Genomic DNA, 18,214 nt, shown 5'->3' with positions numbered 1-18,214 from the left:
CAAAGCAGATTCTCAAGAGCTAACAGAGCTCTTAAATTATACCTACCTTGTCTTCTCCCCCAAGTAAGTTTCAAACCATTAATTTTTGTGTTGAAGTATTTCACTTGATACTTAACTCTGTGAACACTGTTAGTATGTTATACGGGATTCCAAGGTGGCTCAGTGGTAAAGAATCCAACAGCAATAAAATGAACATCATAAGAAAGTAAGCCACACAAATGTTTCAGTTTCCCAGTGCAGAGAAAAGTCAAGGTTTACACTATATTGTGGATCTTCCCTAGTAGCTCTGACGATAAAGCATCTGCCTGCAATGCAGGAGACCTGAGTTTGATCCCTAAGTTGGATAGATCCCCTGGAGAAGTAAATGGCAACCCACTCCAGAATTCTTGCCTGGAAAATTCCATGGACGGAGGAGCCTCATGGCCTACAGTCCATGGGGTCACAAAGAGTCAGACATGACTGAACAACTAACACACACACACTATACTGTAGTCTATTAAGCAATAGCATTATGTCTAAATAAACAATGTGCATAACTGAACCTAAATATACTTTACTGTTAAAAACCAGCCATCATCTGAGCCTTCGGCAAGCTGTGGTCTTCTTGCTGCTGGAGGATCTTGCCTCAATGATGACGGCTGCTGACCAAGCAAGGTGGTAATTGCTAAAGGTTGGGGTGGCTATGACAATTTCTTAAGTATTGTCTTAAAATAAGACAATAGTCGAGTCTGCCAGACTGATTGACTCTTCTTCCACTTGAACACTTAAAGGCCAATGTAGGGTTATTAACTGGTCTAATTTCAATACTGTTGTGTCTTAGGGAGTAAGGTAGCCTGAGGAGAGGTGGAGAGGTAGGGAATGGCCCGTCAGTAGAGCAGTCAGAACACACAACACCGATCAATTCAGTATGGTGTCTCATATAAATGTGATTCGTGGTACCCCGAAACAATTACAATAATTACACTGAAGATCACTGAGTGCAGATCCCCAAAACAAATATAAAAGTAATTTAAAACTTTGAAATATTTTGAGAATTAACAAAATATGACAGAGACACAAAATGAGCAAATGCCGTTGCAAAAACAAGACCAGTAGACTTGCTCGATTCAAGGTTGCCACAAACCTTCCACTTTTCAAAAACACAGTATCTGCATATCTGTGAAGCACAATAAACCAAAAACACAGTAAAACAAGCTATTTTCTTGATAAATAACTGCTGGATGAACGAGTGAATAAGTGATTGAGGACCTTGCAACCTGTTCCATCATCTCCTATCCCATTCCTTGCAGATGTGGCTAAGAATTTATAACAAGCCAGCAATTCTAAATTCAGAAAGACCAAAGCACACAGACAGACCTGGAGGAAAGGCACGCTGAATCCAGACTTTATGCACATTCCCACCCTTGCAGGCAAGTGCCATTTGTTTTGCAATAACTCCTTAGAGTAACCAAGCCAAGAGAATTCCTCCAGGGCTTATGAAAAATTAAAAGATTCAGCTTCTAAGGTGCAGTTATAAAGGGACCTTCTGGTCTGTAACATGGAGTTAAAAATCTCTGGCACCCCATCATCTTCATTTAAAAGCTCAACCGAACAAATCTTCTATTTGATATATTTCAACTCTAGTAAATTACTATGAGTTTATGAAGTCCTAATAAATGAAGACATCACATACACATGGATAAGAATCACAAAGGAACTATGTAAAAATATGTTAATGGCTTCTAATTCTCTCGGTTTTCAATTGCTTTTCCCCCAGCTTTCAAAAAGTACCAAGTCCCTCAAAATGAAGCTTTGGTTATATAGTGCTTCTCAAATAGCATTCACTTCAGAATCACCCGAAGGACTGGCTGAACATACATGACGGGGACTTTCCTGGCTGCCCAATGGTTAAGATTTTGCCTTCCAAAGCTAGGGGTGTGAGTTTGATCCCTGGTGGGGGGACTAAGATCCCACATGCCTCACAGCTGAAAGACCAGAACATAAACAGCGGAAGCAATATTGTAACAAATTCAGTAAAGACTTTAAAAATGGTCCACATTTAAAAAAAAAAAAAAAAAAAGTAGTTATTTTTCGTGGCACCTCGGAGGCTGTTGGCCACTTCAGAATGAAGCTGAACATCTCCCGGCCACTAGCTGCCAGAAGCTCACTGAAGTGGATGATGAACGAAAATTTCATACCTTCTACAAGAAGCATATGGCCACTGAAGTTGCTGCTGATGCTCTGGGTGAAGAATGGAAGGGTTATGTGGTCCGAATCAGTGGTGGGAATGATAAGCAGGGTTTTCCCAGGAAGCAGGGTGTCTTGACCTATGGCTGAGTTCGCCTGCTACTGAGTAAGGGGCATTCCTGTCACAGACCAAGGAGGACTGGATAGAGAAAGTGCAAATCTGTCCGGGGTCGCATTGTGGATGCCAATCTCAGTGTTCTCAACTTGGTCATCATGAAAAAAGTGGAGAAGGATATTCCTGGACTCACTGATACTACAGTGCCTCGTCGCCTGGGTCCCAAAAGAGCTAGCATAATCCGCAAACTTTTCAATCCCTCTAAAGAAGATGATGTCCGCCAGTATGTTGAGCGAAAACCCCTAAACAAAGAAGGTAAGAAACCTAGGACTAAAGCACCCAAGATTCAGCTTCTCGTGACTCCACGAGTTCTGCAACACAATCGCTGGCGTATTGCTCTGAAGAAACAGCGTACTAAGAAAAACAAAGAAGAGGCTGCAGAATATGCTAAACTTTTGGCGAAGAGAATAAAGGAGGCCAAAGAAAAACGGAAGGAACAGATTGCCAAGAGATGGAAGCTGTCCTCTCTGAGAGCTTCTACTTCTAAATCTGAGTCCAGTCAAAAATGAGATGTTCTAAGAGTAACAAATAAGTAAGATCAGACATTAAAAAAAAAAAAAAAGTTGAAAAAAAAAATACATGGCTGGGTTCCAGCATGTGTCTCTCATTCTGTAGATTTGGGGAGGCACCCGCATTTCTACAAGTTTTAAGGGTGCTGATACTACTGGCCCAGGAAGGACCCTTCACAAAGCACTGGCATAAAGCAGAGGCAGTACTGAGGCCACACAGCATAATGGTAAAGAGCACCAACTTAGGACCAGGCATGCAGGTGAGCATTAGAATTTCCCAACTGTATTAAATTTGGCAGATCAGTGGTAGTCTATCTTCCTGTGAATAACTTTTCCATGTTTGGAGGTATTCTCATGTACCCATTGTTGATGTTAAACTGCAGCCAGATCCCAGACATAGAACCTGTGCTTCACTCATCAGATGCACCCACTGAGCCATCAATTCATAGGCAAGCAACAAGTGGAAACAAACTCTCTGGGTAGCTTCCATATTGCTGGCACTGGGAATGGTAGGCATTGGTAGGCGTCCAGTTTCCTGAGGTCTCAGTAGAGGCAAGGTCAAGTTCCTGATGTTCAAGAGGCATCAAGACAACAAGTTCAAGTTTCTAGCCTTAATGGCTGGGTGCGTCAGCTTCCTCAACAGGCCAGCTAAGCAGCTTGACTTGAGTGAGTATCCCAGAAAATTAAGCCCTGAGTCCAAGTTCTAACTGCTTAAATGTTCTTTGGGTCACCCAATAGCCTGTAGTTAACTCCTCCCTGCCAAATGCATTTTGAGGTTTATCTAAGAACTCAATAACATGCACATTCTATTACTGTGAACCAATAAATATCAACAAAGCCTCCATTTTCTTCATTGTAAAATGAAAATACTACAAAATGGAGAGTGAGTCCAAAAAAATTTACATAGTGTGGATCAAATATATATTCTGAAAGACATTTTTAACTTCAAACACAATGTTTTGTCACAAAACTCTAATTTCATGACACTTAATCATCTTAAAAAATATAGTCATGGGTAACTTTAGACAAACAAAAGATTCCTTTAACTGATGTCAGCTAGCCAGGAAAAAAGAACTTATGTTGAAGTATTTTTTTTCTCTCATTTTTCCTCCTCTTAGGATATTGGATATTTGCAAATGAAATATTCAATATATCACAATGAAAAAGAGTGGTTAGTAAACTGCCTGGGAGAAAAAGAAAACAGTATGTGAGGTGATATTTCTAACACACAGACTTTCCCTAAGCTATGCCGATAAGAGAAACAGAGAAACCAAAATATGCTTTTCTGCTTCGACTTTTTCCATAGCCCCAAGAAGATGTCCTGGCAGAGCTGTCACATCTAATCTTATCTTACATTCCTCGATGCTGTTTACTAACCTCTTATTTATTTTTTTATTCAGCTGACAAGTTGACAAGCACAACTGAATTTCTAGTGTTGACTGCATTTTCTTCTTTCTTCCAGTCTCTTCCAACCGTATAGATGCGGTTGTCAGATAACCTCCCCACCTGTGACTGATATCTGGCGCAAAGTAGCAGGCTGAACCATACATTCATCAACCATCTTCAGTCCCCGCCCACCTTGTCATGCAAAGGCTAAGTTCCTCCAGGCCATGGCAGTTTCAATCAAGGCCCAGGACACACAGTTAAATTGCCACAGGCCTATATTTTAAGAAAACCAAAGCTGGGAAAGACTTTGTACATTTCGCCACAATCACACACCAAGTACTGGCAAATATTGGAAACAGGATCTGACCTCAGATTTCCCTGACTCCAACAGTCCCAACTATTAACCATTTTATAACAGTTTTGGGTTTTTTTTTGCAAAGCATGTGAAATAGGAATTATGTTTATTCTGTATACCCCTTGAAAGCTTGACATTGAAATTGTTTTAGAATACAGTAAATATTTACTCAAATAGTAGTCACATCAGTTCAGTCACTCAGTCATTGCCAACTCTCTGCGACCCCATGAACTGCAGCATGCAAGGCTTCCCTGTCAATCACCAAATCCCAGAAATTACTCAAACTCATGTCCACTGAGTTGGTGATGCCATCCAACCATCTCATCCTCTGTCATCCCCTTCTCTTCCCACCTTCAATCTTTCCCAGCATCAGGGTCTTTTCCAATGAGTCAGTTCTTCACATCAGGTGGCCAAAGTATAAGAGTTTCAGCTTCAGTCAGCATCAGTCCTTCCAATGAATATTCAGGACTGATTTCTTTTAGGATGGACTGGTTGGACCTCCTTGCAGTTCAAGGGACTCTTAAGAGTCCTGTCCAACACCATAGTTCAAAAGCATCAACTCTTTGGCGCTCAGCTTTCTTTATAGTCCAACTCTCACATCCGTACATGACTACTGGAAAAACCATAGCTTTGACTAGATGGACCTTTGTTGGCAAAGTACTGTCTCTGCTTTTTAATAAGCTGCCTCGGATGGTCATACCTTTTCTTCCATGGAGCAAGTGTCTTTTCATTTCATGACTGCAGTCGCCATCTGCAGTCTGATTTTGGAGCCCCCCAAAATTAAGTTTTTCACTGTTTCCATTGTTTCTCCATCTATTTGCCATGAAGCGATAAGACCAGATGCCATGATCTTAGTTTTCTGAATGTCAAGTTTTAAGCCAACTTTTTCCCTCTCCTCTTCCACTTTCATCAAGAGGCTCTTTAGTTCATCTTCAGTTTCTGCCATAAGGGTGATGTTATCTGTGTATCTGAGGTTATTGATATTTCTCCCAGCAATCTTGATTCCAGCTTGTGCTTTATCCAGCCCAGCATTTTGTATGATATACTCTGCATAGAAGTTGAATAAAGAAAGTGAAAGAAAAGAAAGTGAAGTCGCTCAGTCGTGTCCAACTCTTTGCGACCCCATGGACTGTAACCTACCAGGCTTCTCCGTCCATGGGATTTTCCAGGCAAGGGTACTGGAGTGGGTTGCTATTTCCTTCTCCAGGGGATCTTCCCAACCCAGGAATCGAACACGGGTTTCCTGTATTGCAGGCAGAAAGCCACCAGGGAAGTCCATAAGTTAAATAAGCAGGGTGACAATATACAGCCTTGACGTACTCCTTTTCAATTTGGAACCAGTCTGTTGTTCCATGTCCAGTTCTAACTGTTGTTTCCTGACCTGCATACAGATTTCTCAGGAGGCAGGTCAGGTGGTCTGGTATTCCCATCTCTTGAAGAATTTTCCATGGTTTGTTGTGATCCACATAGTGAAAGTCTTTGGCGTAGTCAAAAAAGCAGAAGTAGATGTAGTCACAAGGTCATCTATTAGAATCCCTGCTTTGACAAGTGACTAATATCTTAATAAATGATTCTTTAAAAATCCAAGTCTGAGGCAAATATTATGGACTGAGGCTTGAATGGAAGTGGCAACTCCAAGGCAACTAAGCCCAGGAGGAAGGGGAAAAGCAGATAAGGAGGGAAAGAAAATACAAGGTGGGGCTATTATGAAGCTTAAGAAAAAAGGCAGGGGCTCAGGTACCTAGAGAGGAGGTCCTCAGAGAGGACACATGGAACCGCAGCAGCTTGGGACAATCAGGAGAGGATTTTATCTACACACTGCTTCCTGTCGTATCTTCCTCACTGGTCAGAGTCAGCCTCCTGTCATGTAATCCTCTCATACTTTCTGTTTTCTTTATGCTGCCCTCTACCTCACTAAAGGGACAGAAGCCAGGCCCTATGCACATTGGGACCACACTTCCTCTGAGGCAGGAAGCTGTGAGAGGACTCCTGGGGGGAGTCTTGTCACCCTGGCCCTGAAGGTTGGCCTTGGGTGTGAACCACCATGGTTGGACCTTGCTCCAAAGAGGAGTGAGGAGATGCAACGGTGTTGGGGCCAAACATCAGACAGATTTACAAGGACAGGGAGACATGGCTGGTCCAGAACAGTGGGTCACACAGAGCTGCTTCTGCTTCTTCCAAAGCTAAAGGTCTGTGATCCAAAACATTAACAGTGGGGTTCACGATCTGTGGAAGACTGAACAGTAAGCTAGCAGAAGTTTGAAATTTGAAACTCCCAAGAGCTCCTCTGTTATGCTTTCCACCATAGCACAGCTTCCTTAAAGCTCCCTTAGAATCCTCTTGAATCTTCAGAGTACTTCACACCACAGGGAGCAAATACCTAGAAGGTCCAGACAGGTACCATGAACTAGTAAGCCTCGCCACTTATTTGCATATTGAACCACAACAAAACATCCTTTTCTTTTTTTCTTAAGCATTTTGTCTTTTGTCTAAAGTTTCCAATTTTAATAGAGAAAAGAATTGAGAAATATTTCTTTAACATAAGAAAAATGATACAAGTGTGATGATAAATGAAAACTGACCATGGTAGGCTAGGACAAGCTCACACCATGCTGTCTGAGCATCTTCCCTATTCTGTGCTCAACGACTTCACCAGGTAACCTGACACTGGCCATTGTAGAAAATCAAATGCTACAAGTCTAGGTTTTTTCACTGTCTGCAGAGCCAAGAAAACACTGACCAGCATAACACTTCACATGACCTCACTTTTAGATGACAGAAAGTCACGGGGCCTGTAGACTAGGGAACACACACATTCCTTTAAAGGTTGACAGTGAGATCGACTGAGTCCTAGAAAAATATCACCACATAAGAAGGTAGGCCCAGCTTGGTTGACCTTCCAAATATTCCCAGAAGTGAAAAATGCAAGTATTTAAATTAAAACCTCTAATTGTTAAATGTCAGCTTACTTTCCCTGCCCCCGCTCAAACATCTCCCTAAAACAAACTGGGACTCTCTGTCTCAAGTTTGCAAACTTCAGTTTAAACCATGGATGATCTCAAAGGGCCACATGCTACCCATCTTCAATTAAATAAACATCAATATAAAAGATCTGATTTGCATTTTTCTTCTCAAAAAAGTAGCAAAAGATATTCCATGGATTTATCCCATAACAACTATCCCTTTATTTAACATAGCAGCAGCATTATTTGGTATTTATCTGGCTTCCAGAAATGCACTGACCTAACTAGGGGCAGTGTGGAACTAAAATCTTACACCTCCTCTTCTAAATTCCTGTGTTGGGCAAACTTTATCCATATTACTTTACAGAGTTCCAGATGACTTGCAGCTGCCCATTTTAATATTAGCCTTTACTTGAGCAGGTTCCCAGTAGGATAATTGGCGATACATGAAGTATTTTTTTTTAATCCTGCTTTGTTATCCAAAAATGAAAACAGGATGGAAAACAGAGGGGAAAACTCTTGTTTCCAAATCCTGATTTTGTTCTGTTGGAAATGCCTTTGGTTCCAAGGATGTAGTGGCATCTGAGAATCTCGCATAAGATCCACAGGTGCATCTACAGGACAGATACAGGAGGGGGGTCCTCGCCTTATGGCTGGAGCTGCAACGTGCCTAGTTCGCCACTGTGTGCAACTCAGTTTAGCAGATTCTATGGTAAACTTTCTTTTGTTTTTTCTTTTAATTTGACAAGAATGAAAGACTATCCTTTTTAAAAGTAAAAAGGACATGGAAGCAACCTAAATACTCATCAACAGATAAAGAAGATATGGTACAGATAAAGAAGCTGAGTAATGGAATATTACTCAGCTATCAAAAAGAAGGAAATAATACCATTTGCAGTAACATGGGTGGACCTAGAGATTATCATACTAAGTGAAATAAAACAGAGAAATATATATATATATATAATATATATCACTAAGATGTGGAATCTAAAAAAAAAATGATACAAGTGAACTTATGTACAAAACAGAAACAGACTAACAGACATAGAAAACACCTTTATGGTTACCAAAGGGGAAGGGTGGAGGGAAGGGATAGATTAAGAGTTTCAGATTAACACACATACAATCCTATATATAAAATAGGTCATCAACAAGGACACAGTGCATGGAACTCTACTCAGTATTGTGTAATAATTCTGTAATTTTCCACCTGGGAAAAGAATCTGAAAAAGAACAGATATATATGTATATGCATAACTGAATCATTTCGCTGTATAGCTAAGACTAACACACACTGTAAACCAAATATACTTCACTATAACTGCACACATTTAAGGATGCCATAGGAGGTTTTGAAAAGGTTACTACAGAAAGCTAAGTAACACATCCATCTTCTCATATAACTTCTGTGTATGGGTGGGTGGTTAAGTACCTGAAATCTACAATCAAGCAAATTGCCAATATTCAGCACAGTGTTATTAACTATAGCCATCATGTTGTATATTATATCTCTAAATTTATTCATCCTGCATAACTAGAATTTTGTACCCTTTGGTCATTCTCTCCCCATTTCCTCCACCTCCCTACTTCTGGCAACCACCATTCTACTCTCTGCTTCTATGTATTCAACTTACTTCAATTCCATATCTGAGAACATGCAGACTCTTTAACTATGTGTCTAGCTTATTTTACTCAGTATAATGACTTCCATGTTCATCCATGTTGTCCCAAATAGCGGGATTTCCTTTTTAAAGCTAAATAATATTCCAATATATTATAATGATGCTGGTGGTTTAGTCGCTAAGTTGTGTCCGACTCTTGCAACCCCATGGAATGGTAGCCCGCTAGGCTCCTCTGTCCATGGGATTTTCCAGGCAAGAATACTAGAGTAGGTTGCCATTTCCTTCTCCAGGGGATCTTCCCGACCCAGGACTAGAACTCGGGTCTCCTGCACTGCAGGCAGATTCTTTACCAACTGAGCTATGAGGGAAGCCCTATTATAATGATAATATATCTTATATACATTCATGTGTATATATAGTATATGCACACATATATAGTGATATATATCACTATATAGTCACAATTTCTCTATTCAGTCACAGACATGGGTTTTCACATGTTGACTATTGGGAATAATGCCTCAATATAAATAGGAGTGGTCTTCCCAGGGAACATTAATACTAAACAACCTTCTTGCCAATGCAGGAGATGTAAGAGATGCAAGTTTGATCCCTGGATTGGGAAGATCCCCTGGAGAAGGGCATGGCAACCCACTGCAGTATTCTTGCCTGGAGATTCCCATAAGCGACTGGCGGGCTACAGTACATAGTGTCACACAGGGTCGGACATGACTGAAGCAATGACGTGCACACACACACACACACACACACACACACACACACACACACACACGCAACTATGGGAGTGCAGGCATCCCTTCAAGATACCGACTTCATGCCCTCTGGGCATATATTCAGAAGAGCTACAAAAAAGTGACTCTATCCCTACAATTGACATTTATGGGCAGGCTACTCCTTTAGTTTCTGATTCTCTTCTTTTTCTGAATTCTCTCTGCTTCCACAAAAGCCTCCTGGTGGGAAGTCTTGCTGTCAAGTGTTCCATATACATACCTAGTTCAGTGGAATTTCTCGAGAAGTACAGCTGAGGGAATCTGGAAGCCTCCCACTGCAGGGAGCAGCATGGTGTTGAGTCGAACACACAGGAAATGTGGATGCAACTGCTTGAGCAGGTGGATGTAGGGGAACCATGTCTCCAAATTCTATGCCAACCTTACAAAACTTGGTTTCGTATAAATCTCAGTTCTCTTCAATACATACTATCTGCCAGTCCACAATGACTTTGGAGCTAATCTTCTAAATTTATATTTACCATTCACTTGCTCCCTAGACGATAGAATTTGGTAAGATCTCTCAACTTTGTAATGTCAAGCAATGTGGTTGTGTATGTGTGTGTGTGTACAGACACACACACAGAGTTCTGAAAAGTCTGCAAACATAGGAAAAGCTTACTTGAAAACAGTTTGCTAGTTACATTTTTAAATATGATATCCTCAGTGCATTTTACCTCAACTCCTAGAAAACATTTTGGGTAAAGTGTCTCTAAGTTTAAAACAATGGGTACAACTGTTAATATACTACAGAGTGATGAAAAATGTGTACAGGGAAATGTAGTATTACCTTTTCTAATGAACAGTTATTCAGACCTTGAGGACAATCAATATGTTTTCTCTCATTCATTGAAAGAAAAAACGGATGAAGTGATCATACATTTTTTTGTCTCAATTAGAAAGATGCTGCCCAAAATTAAATATTTTCAGTTCTTTTTCTACAGTGGGACACACAAAGACAATAATATGCTTAAAGCACTGCAAAATGGACACAATTGGCTTGAGTAAACAATATGCAAAATCTAGCATCATTACTATTTTTTTCTTAAGCTTGTGAGTAACCAGACACAGGCAGGAAGAAATAGGAGACAATAAATAAAGCAAATGAGCTATTTCTCAAATGCAAAAATTTTGGCTCAAGTTGAAAGATTAAATTGTTTATAGACACACGATACACTAAAACAGCAAAACCAATACTCTCTTAAAATATACCACATGCTGGGTAGAAAATATGTAATCTATTCAAGTATTGAGCAGAAAAATCTTTTCCCATCGCACACAACCACGTGTATGAGGAAGATTAATAAATATTACTTTGAGAAGGCTGCTGGGGAGAAAATTTCCTACTGGGAAATTTTATTATCCAGAGTAAGATACATTGATTACCAACTTTCATTAATCTTATTTATTAAGACTACTTTATATTCTACTCAGATTCTGTTTACCAAGGAAAATGGAAGGAAAGAAATTCTCACTGCACAGACTTAGACATACAGACTGCATGAACAGTTTTTGCATTTTGTGGTTTGGATCACCATTTGAACATTATGCACACTACCAGGTGACATCAGGCTCTGTGACAAGGGTGGGAAGAAGAGTTTTTCTACTGCTCTGCCAGAGGAGGGTTATTTCTGTGTATCAGGAAATCTAAACTTATTTACCTTTATTATGATTAACAAAAATGCACTTTGTTATAAAGCTCTTAAAATTTATGGACTTTATTGGCACACATTTTCTTTCTTGAAACACTAGCAGTAAAAACAACACAGCTTTACCATCCATCACTGGGTATCATCAGTCAAATATGTAAATAGCAAGTAGGATGACTGATGTATCCATGTCATATTAGGCATTCAACAAGTCTTCGTCTCCCAGAAAATGCTGAGTCTCTGGTCGAAGAGAGACTTGCAGCTGGAAGCAATATGTAAACAAATCAAAGAAATAACCCAAATCAAATCATCTCATAGTATACCTTAAACTTATACAATGTTGTATGTCAATTATTTTGCAATAAAACTGGAAAGAAAGAAAATGAAAGAACCCCAAAGTTAATTATGTACCACTATAAAAATTAGTGGGTATAAATGTATCTAGGAACTTCTGGATATAAGAAGCTGGGTCAATTAATGCTGAAGATGGTTGTCACAGGTTATACATAAGAACATTCTTGTTGGGGTGTCAGCGGTGTCAAGGACTAGAGAAGAAACACATGCTCACAGTGCAGAAGGAAGAGTGAGCCAAGGTTTTGCTGAGAAACTTCAGGACAGAGTTTCAGAAGCAAGCACCAGATCCCTGATGGATTATTTTATCAGAAGGAAGTAAACAAGTATTTGAGGGGCAGGGAGCAGGCAAGTGCAATACTGCTAGAGCTTTTGAGAGTAGCCTTCCCTTCTGCCTGCCCCGAGAGAAAAGCACCCCTTTCACTTTCCTTTCCTGCAGGAACTCTCTGGATTCAGACTTCTCTGGTTGTACTCTATTACAGCACTATTTTCTACAAAATGAGAGTACAAACTACTAAACTCCTAATAAATCAATACCCATATAGACTGTCCATCTGTCTAAGTATTGCCTTATTTCATATGTGGCTACCCACTTCCCTTTCCAAGATATTATTTACTTCACACACACACACCATATAAAGAGAAGAGTCAGTAGGAGAGATACTGTGACATATCATATTTATTAACCAACCCAATCCCCTTAATAATTATGCCCACCTTGAAGCTAAGTTCCCGTCCATAACCCACATTCCACAAATTAATAATCCACATGAGCTATAGGAAAGGCCCTGCCACATCGGCTCCTGGACTTCTTTGAAACCTGCAAATTCCAACGTTAGCAGCACCGCCATTGTTATGTACTTCAAATCCATTCAACCCCAGAAGATCCTAGTATTTGTACACTCCCCTGTGTGTATGTGTGTGTCTGTGTAGTATAAGGGCTCACAGATGCTTGTGTTTTTTTCTTCTTCGTAACACAAGTGCCTGACTTAAGCTTTGATTGCCTAGGCTTTCATTTCAAGGAGGCAACCACTCCAAAACTGGCTATCTTACAGAAACACATTGCCAGCCACTAGACTAGATAAAGAGCCAGGCCGTCTCCCCATAGCAGGCTCCTTTGTTTTAGACATCTTGGCTGATTTCAACAACTGATTTGGATTATTTGTTTTTTTCCTCTTACCACTCTTTACATTTCTGCTCTATGCTTTAAATTCACCAACAAAGAATGAGCCCTAGAAATCCTAGGGCCCAACCCTCCACCCCAATAAAAGCAGAACCACAGCGCCTGCAGCTTGCTCCCTCCCCAAACTGTGCATTGTAGTTTCCCAGTCTTCTAAGCAATAAATCTATTTTTATCAGATTTTTGTGTTATAACCATCAGGAGGGCATCTCACAATCATAGTAAGAACCCCAAAGGCTGGTCCAACTACAACGCAGGTTACTGATAGGATGAGACCAGCAAAAAGAGTGTGTTCCTGTGTTCAGTGTGATTTTCAGTCAACCCCTTGAGCAGAATTATAGGTGCAAACTGCTGTAAACTGAATGTTTGTGTCCCCCACCAATTCATACGTTGAAACCATATTCCCAGCGTGACGCTAGAAGGCAGCGCCTTTGGGAGGTGATTAGGTGCTAAAGGGAGAGTCCTCTGCACAGGGCTAGTGTCCTTACAAGAGAGGCCAGTCAGGCTTATCCGGTGGCTCGGGGGTGAAGAATCTTTCCGCCAGCGCAGGAGACACAGGTTTGATCCCGGATTCAAGAAGATCCCACATACCGCGGAGCAACTAAGCCCCAGCCTGCACACCCCAACTACCGAGCCTGAGCTCTAGAGCTTGGGAGCCGCAACAAGGAGCCCGCACGCCCACAAGACTGAAGCCCATGCCCCAGAGCCCGTGCTCCGCAACAGAAGACGCCACCGCGACGAGAAGCCCACGTGCCGACTGCAGACCAGCCGCGCTCGCTGCAACCCTCACCGCCCACGCAGCAACCAGAGTCAGCACAGCCAAAATAAATAAATAAAGCTTTATATGTACATATATATAAACTTTTTCTAAAAAGAGACCCAAGAGACTGCTCTCGCATTTTGCCATGCGGGAACACGGGGGTGAAGGCTACCTATGATTCATGAAGCAGCCACGCAATCTGCTGGAACCTTGATCTTAGACTTCCCAGACTCCAGAACCAAGTGGAATAAAGTTCTATGGTTTCTAAACCACACAGTCTGTAGTATTCTATTATGGGAGCCCAAACAGGCTAAGCTACAAATACTCCTTCAAGTCCATTTCTTGCCATCACAACCGAGACGTCAGCTTCGGTTGCTCAGAGGAGACTGGGAGACCCAAGCTACACGAGGAGAACTCCACCCAAACGTCGTGATGGAGCCGGGCTGCAGGAGCTCCAACGTTGCCAGGCCGTGCTGAGTACCTATTTCTTGGATTTTCTCTTTTTTATTCCATGCAATTTCCCCCTTTCTTCTCCATGACAATTATCTTTACTAACTACATTTTAATCCTTTCCAAGTGGCTTTGTATTAGATTTGACTTTCACCTTTTGATTCACCAATGAGTTTTTCACTCTCCTCTTATCTCCTTTGCAGCCTGTACATAAACCTGGACCTTTCCTCACCCCACCCACTCATGTTATCAATCCTTTCAGATTTGCTTTTCATCTCTCCTTGTCTGTGGGATGATCCAATTCTATTCTCCCTAAAGCCTTTGTTCTCGTTTTGCTATTTTCTAGAGGGAATGTCACCTCTAATCTTATTTTCAGCTCTTCACATAACTCCTATTTTCTTTCATGATTAATTTATGTTAATGCTGGGATATATTACAGTTGTCTCCAGCCAAGTCACTAGAGAGTATGTATAATATAATGGTAATCAATTAATAATTACAAATTGCTAAAAAATGTTTTCTAGTCTCTGCATTTCAAGTGCATTTTTAGATGAAGAATTATTTAGAAAAAGGAAATCAGGTTTCACCACCTGATACCTCTTATAAACAAATATGGAACACAGACTTCTTATCATCCTAAAATGCATCAAGGTGGAAATATAATTTTGATCTCTTTAAACAAGGAAAATATCTCACGGAAAACAAAATAACATAGAGTTAGGGTACAGATCACTGAACTAGAGAACTCCATTATTTTTTTCCCCATGGAAATCTGAGATTGAAAAATCCTATAGTTTAAGCTACACTAGAAATAAAGCTTCCTGGATAAATTAAAGTTATTCTCATCATACTCTTTGAATAGGTAAACTTGCCAGAAATGTGTCATTGAAGAATAAGACTGTGGAGCCCCCAGACAAGTTATGTTAATTAATGTGTCATTCCAAGTTCTGTAAATACTTCATTAAAAACCTAAAGGATTAAACAATGACTTGTCACATTTTGATAATGAATACAGTATTATAGAATCTCATAATTTAATTCATACTGTACATCAGACACACAGATTCCTAATTAGCATTTACTATAATGCGTATTTTAACTACACTTCTGATTTTCACTTCATCAACTTTATTTTAATATGGGGGCTCTTCACATAAAGGAAATAAACACTGACAAACATTTTTAATCTGTTTGGTGGGCGGGGTGCAAATGTCATGACCCCTTGGAGAATTAAATAAAAGGCACAGACTTGTAGCTATGGCTGATTCTTGTTGATGTATGATAGAAAACCACAAAATTCTGTAAAGCAAATATCCTTCAGTTAAAAAAATAAAGTGGCCAAAAAAGAAAAAAACAGGCACAGATTCTCCTCCCAGAGAAGCACATGAGAACATGTGCATTTAAATATCATGTATATGCTCAAACACAGAATTTTAACAATATTCTCAGGCGTTTCCTGGGCTTCCCTCATCATGCATAGCCAGAGTAAGATCCCAAGGACACAGTGCAACTTTAATAACACTAGGAATATCGTGGGAAATTTTCTAAACACTATACATGAAAGACTCCTTCTAAGATGATCAATGGCAACATACAGATGTAAGAAATGCCCCCAAATTGGGTGTGCTTCTCTTTTTAGAAGACAGGAAATAATTTTTTTATTTATAAAAAAATCCCTAACTTCACTATCCTATACAGTCACTACAGGCTACTAAGCACTGGAAATGTGACTACAAGTCTAAATTAATTAGATTTCTAAAATTTAGTACCTACATACACACGTATCTGTGTGTATACACACACACACACATATATGATGCTCACTAAACTTTCAGTTGATCATAGGATTAAATAAAATTCCGTTGTACTGTTGCTCAGTTGTGTCCAACCCTTTGCGACCCCATGGACAGAAGCATGCCTGCTTCCCTGTCCTTCACCATCTCCCGGAGTCTGCACAAACCCATGTCCATTGAGTCGGTGATGCCATCCAACCATCTCATCCTCTGTCATCCCCTTCTCCTCCTGCCCTCAATCTTTCCCAGCATCAGGGTCTTTTCAAATGAGTCAACTCTTCGCATCAAGTGGCCAAAGTACTGCAGCTTCAGCTTCAGCATCAGTCCTTCCAATGAACATTCAAGACTGATTTCTTTTAGGATTGACTGGTTTGATGTCCTTGCAATCCAAGGGCCTCTCCAGAGTCTTCTCCAGCACCACAATTTGAATACATCAATTCTTCAGCGCTCAGCCTTTTATTTTTTTTTAAGGATAATTGCTTTACAGAATTTTGCTGTTTTCTGTCAAACCTCAACACGAATCAGCCACAGGTATATATATATCATTTCCCTTCTGAACCTCCCTCCCCTCTCCCTCCCCATCACACCCCTCTAGGTTGATATAGAGCCCCTGTTTGAGTTTCCTGAGACATACAGCAAATTCCCGTTGGCTATCTATTTTACATAGGACAGTGTAAGTTTTCATTTTACTTTCTCCATACATCTCACCCTCTCCTCCCCTCTCCCCATGGCCATAAGTCTATTCTCTATGTCTGCTTCTCCATTGCTGCCCTGTAAATAAAATTTTCAGAACCATTTTTCTAGACTCCATATATGTGTGTTAGAATATGATATTTATCTTTCTCTTTCTGACTCACTTCACTATTTATAATACATTCTAGATTCATCCACCTCATCAGAACTGACTCAAATGCATTCCTTTTTATGGCTGAGTAATATTCCATTGTGTATATGTACCACTACTTCTTTATCCATTCATCTTTCAATGGGCATCTAGGTTACTTCCATTTTCTAGCTATTGTAAATAGTGCTGCAATGAACAATGGGATACATGTGTCTTTTTCAATTTTGGTTTCCTCGGGGTATATTCCTATGAGTGGGATTGCTGGGTCATATGGTGGTCTTATTCCTAGTTTTTTAAGGAATCTCCATACCACCTTCCATAGTAGCTGTATCAGTTTACATTCCCACCAAAAGTGCAAGAGGGTTCCATTTTCTCCACACCTTTTCCAGCATTTTTTGTTTGTAGACTTTTTGATGATGGCCATTCTGACCAGTGTGAGGTGGTATCTCATTTTAGTTTTATTTGCATTTCTCTAATAATGAGCAATGTTGAGCATCTTTTCACATGTTTGTTACCACCTGTGTGTCTTCTTTGAGAAATGTCTCTTTGGGACTTTCTCCCACTTTTTGGTTGGGTTGGTTGTTTTCCTGGTATTGAGTTATATGGGCTGCTTGTATATTTTGGAAATTAATCCTTTTTCAGTTATCCCATTTGCTATGATTTTCTCCCATTCTAAAGATTGTCTTTTCACCTTGCTTATAGTTTCCTTTGTTGTGCAAAAGCTTTTAAGTTTAATCAGGTTCCACTTTTTTACTTTTGTTTTTATTTCTGTTCCTCTAGGAGGTGGGTCACAGAGGATCTTGCTTTGATTTATGTCACTGAGTGTTCTGCCTATGCTTTCATCTAAGTGTTATAGCTTCTGGTCTTACATTTAGGTCTTTAATCCATTTTGAGTTTATCTTTGTGTATGGTGTTAGGAAGTGTTCTAATTTCATTCTTTTACATGTAGCTGTCCAGTTTTCCCAGCCTCTTTTATTAAAGAGGCTGTCTTTGCCCCGTGGTATATTCTTGCCTCCTTTGTCAAAAATAAGGTACCCATAGGTGCATAGGTTTATTTCTGGGCTTTCTATCTTGTTCCATTGGTCTGTATTTCTGTTTTTGTTCCAGTACCATACTGTTTTGATGACTGTAGCTTTGTAGTATAATCTGAAGTCAGGAAGGCTGATTCCTCCAGCTCCATTCTTCATTCTCAAGACTGCTTTGGCTATTCGGGGTCTTTT

At 40.2% G+C, this 18,214-nt stretch overlaps 1 protein-coding gene and 1 pseudogene across 1 annotated transcript in view; one reads left to right on the top strand and one right to left on the bottom strand.

Moving 5' to 3' along the window:
- Positions 1 to 18,214, bottom strand: part of NAV3 (neuron navigator 3) — an 888,057-nt gene that overhangs the window by 692,313 nt on the left and 177,530 nt on the right. The gene's annotated exons all lie outside the window — the stretch shown is intronic.
- LOC136167896 (small ribosomal subunit protein eS6-like) lies at positions 2,105 to 2,903 on the top strand (annotated as a pseudogene).

This window comes from Muntiacus reevesi, chromosome 4 (assembly GCF_963930625.1).
Source record: "Muntiacus reevesi chromosome 4, mMunRee1.1, whole genome shotgun sequence".
In the NCBI taxonomy this organism is placed as follows: domain Eukaryota; kingdom Metazoa; phylum Chordata; class Mammalia; order Artiodactyla; family Cervidae; genus Muntiacus; species Muntiacus reevesi.
This window is presented reverse-complemented; position numbering and strand designations above follow the sequence as displayed.